Source organism: Dipodomys ordii, unplaced genomic scaffold (assembly GCF_000151885.1).
Source record: "Dipodomys ordii isolate 6190 unplaced genomic scaffold, Dord_2.0 Scaffold101, whole genome shotgun sequence".
NCBI classification, from domain to species: Eukaryota; Metazoa; Chordata; class Mammalia; order Rodentia; family Heteromyidae; genus Dipodomys; species Dipodomys ordii.
In genome coordinates this window covers 3992262-3996022 of record NW_012267317.1, presented here as the reverse complement: position 1 = coordinate 3996022, position 3761 = coordinate 3992262, and positions in this window count along the sequence as shown.

The following is a 3761-nucleotide window of genomic DNA, read 5'->3' as shown; positions in this document are numbered from 1 at the left end:
TAACTGGGGTGAGGTGGTATCTCAATGTTGTTTTGATTTGCATTTCTTTTATGGCTAGGGAGGTTGAGCATTTCTTCATGTGTCTATTGGCCATCATTTATAACAGCAATTAAAAAAAATAAAATGATAAGAACTTCTCCTTAGAATTTTGTCATGTTTCTCCATTTAAAATATATTTTAATTTTAAAAAGGATAGAGAATTTCAGTGCAGGGGGCGCCGGTGGCTCAGGCCTGTAATTCTAGCTACTCCAGAGAATCAGCTCTGAGCAGCAAGGTTCAAAGCCAGCCCAGGCAGGAAAGTCCATGAGACTCTTATCTCCAATGAACCCCCCAAAAGCCAGAAGAACAGGTGTGGCTCATGGCAGAGTATCAGCCTTGAGTAGAAAAGCTAAACAGTAATGCTCAAGCCCTGAGTTCAAGCCCCAGGACTGGTGCATGCACACGCACATGCGCACACACACACACACACACACATATACACACACACACAAATTCAGGGTGGGGGTTCTGGGTTGTCCGGGTCCCACTTCCTAGGAAGCGGCACTGTGACTCCAGCAGCCTGTAGGCTGGTGGGCCTGGTCCTAGCCGAACTCAGCCAGTCCAGGCTGGATCCTGTGAGTCATGTCAATCTCTGAGACTCAGTTTCTCCAGCCAGAAAACGACAAACTGACTGTAAGCCCCTCTTTCTTCTGTTTGAGGTGTACTGCTTGAGGGCTGAGGGGCTTTTTGTGCCCCCCCTCCCCGATCTCAATTTGGCTTCCAACTCTAACTTCCCATAACCACTGGCCTACCCCGACCATGGCCGTTCACTGTCTGCCTTAGGCCTCCACCTCAAGGGCCCGGATCCCTTCAACAGGGAGAGCTTCCAGCCCTGACAGTTGGCGGACTCCACCTGCACCTCCTCCCTCCCACGCCGCCCCATGGAACCGCCAGCGCCACGTCCACATGCTGCTCCTGATACGAAGCCAGCCGTTTTGCTTCTCCCTACAGGCCTCTGGCCCCTTGCTTTCCTGCTTGGGGCCGCAGAGTCTGAAAAGGCTGTGTAGACACGGTATCGGGGCTGGATGTCTGTGTCTAGCCAGGTCCTGTAGCAAATAAGCCCCAAGAGACCAGAGGGCCAGGCTGCAGAGGTGGCCGGCGGGGCTGAACTTGTGTCATACTCTAGGGTCTGCTCTCCAATCTCTGGAATTGCTAAAACTTGAAGACATTTTGTACAACTTAGGCTGCACTTTCTATCTCCTCGGCCATTTCAGGTGTGTCACAGAGATCAGCAGAAGGGAGTATTAATAAGCTCAGCCGCATAAAGCACTCCGCCCACGGCTCAACCACTGCAAATCCATTTCTTGCCAGGCGGCTGCCAGGTTAGGCTCCCTTGGTGTTCATTTCCTGCTCAGAGAAGCAGTGAGTCACCTCCCTCTCCCTCCTCTCCCGCGTTAACTATTGCTGGGAGATCAGTCTATGCAGGTGGAGGTCACGTGGAATCCTTATTTAGTACCCGAGTTCTCGACTGGTCAGAGCCTGGCGTCCTAAAAGCCACCCCACTTGGTCTCCGAGAGCACACCTGGGCTGGACACTCACTAAGGCGCGGAGTTCCTGCCATTCTGGTCAGTGCAGGGTGAGGCACTGGACTTGTCTCTGGCTAACAGAAGCCCTGGTCTAGTTTGCAAATAAGTGCCAGGGACGGGCCAGAGGCTATGCCTGGAGCAGCGCTATCTGCAGCGCCACCAGCAGGTGGCGCACCTCGCCTCGGCTGCCCTGCTGTTAATCCACAGAGATTATCCATCAGGCAGAGGAGCCAGATTCAGCTGATTGTCACAGACAAATATGTTGACAGTGGCTTCAGCAAGAGAGTTTTGCTTGTCTCTATGTAAAATACAGGTTTGGCGGGGTGTTTCCTTCTCCTTCCTCATAGCCTTTACTTAGGCTATAACCCCTGCCTTCTAGCCCGAAGTGACAGCCAGAGCTTCAAACATCTCATCTGCAGGCTGGAGCAGGCGATCGTAAAAGGCACCCCACCCCTTGGACTTAAAACTCATTGGCTAAATCAGCCCTATGGAGAAGCTGGTGACTGAAGTGTTTTACCTGAACATTGCTACCACCCCCAGGGAATTGGGGGCTGAGTTCCAAAGAATGTTGAGAACTGACCTCTTACAGCAACTGGCCAAATCAGCTACGTGGCCGGGGGAGGCCACTGAAGCTTCCTCTCGGCCAACACCGCAGATCCCGTCCCTAGAGCCCCTGAGGAGTGGGGTCCCCGGGCCTGCCCCTTAGTATGGCACACAGCTGCCCATCCCTCATCCCGACTCTTCTTCCAGCCGCTAGCCCCGCAGTGCCAGTGAGAATCCCACCACCAGTGTGTCTACACCGGCCCGGCCCTCCCCCCCAGGCCAGGGCTCCTGTATTCCCCAGCTCAGGAAGCCACCGCTGTGTCCCTGTCACTCAAGCCAGGGACTATGAAGCCATTCTGGGCACCCTGTCCTCAACACAGCCTCTCCGTGCCTTTATTCAGAGGTCTGGAGTGTGTTCACACACTCACAGGTGTGGCCCCCAGGGACACTGCAGATTCTGGGCCTGGGAGCCGGTGACAGACCGCAGGACGCCTGGCCAGTCCCTGGGGCGGTGGACCACGGGCCAGTGGACGGAACTGGAAGACCCTGAGCTTCATACTGAAGCCTTGAGGCTGAGCAGCAGGACAGCGCCGGGTACCGTGCCAGAGAGGCGGCCGCGCATGCGAAGCAAAGGCGGGCCTGGGGCAGATGGCTGCAACCGAGGCCCTTCCCTGTACTGGCCCTCCATCCCTACTCTATGCCTGTGTCTCTGTGTCTGTGCGCATCCGCTGTCTCTGCCTCTCTGCACCTCTCTCTTCCCCTCTCTCTGTCTGTCTCTCTCCCTGTGTCTCTTTCTCTCTGTGTCACTTCCTTCTCTATCTCTGTCTCTGCCTTTCTCAGTTTCTGTGTCTCTCCACCTATCTTTTTATCTCTCTTTCTCACTCCATCTGTCTCTCTGCATCTCTCTTTGTCCTGATCTCTGTCTGGAACTCTGTCTCTGTCTTTGTATCTAACTTTGGGGGGGTTGGTTTTTTTTTTGTGCCAGTCCTGGGACTTGAACTCAGGGCCTTGGCATTGTCTAGCAAAGCTAGCAATCTACCACTTGAGCCACAGCGCCACTTCCAGCTTTTGGAGGGGGAGGGGGAACATGGTTAATTGGACATAAGAGTCTCACAGACTTTCCTCCCCCAACTAGCTTTGAACGATGATCCTCAGATTTCAGCCTCCTGAGTAGCTAGGATTACAGCACCTGGCTTGTAGCTGTGTATATCTCTCTATCTCTATCTTTCTCACTCTCTGTCTCTTTCTGTTGTCTCTGTCCCTGTCTGTCCTGACTTTCTGCCTCTACTTCTCTGTCTCTGTTTTTCTCTGTCTCTCTCTCTTCACCTCCACCTCTTTCTCTGACTTCTCTTTCTCTGCTCTCCTCTCTGTGTCTTGATCTCCATCTCTCTGGGGCCTCATCTCTGACCTCCCTGTAGCCCTCTGCCTTTCTCAGTGTGTGTCTCCATCTCCTCCCTGCTCTCTGCCCCGTGCTGCGGGCCTGTGCTGTCGCGCTCTCCTGCTGGCCCTCCCCAGAGCCTGTTCCCTGTTTGCCCTTAGATACGGTGACCTTCACACACGGGCCCCATTTGCATCCATCATGCCTCTTGAGGTCCCCATGGCTACCTGTGTCTAGAGCTAAACAAAACACTGCCCTGGCAAGGCTGGGGCTGG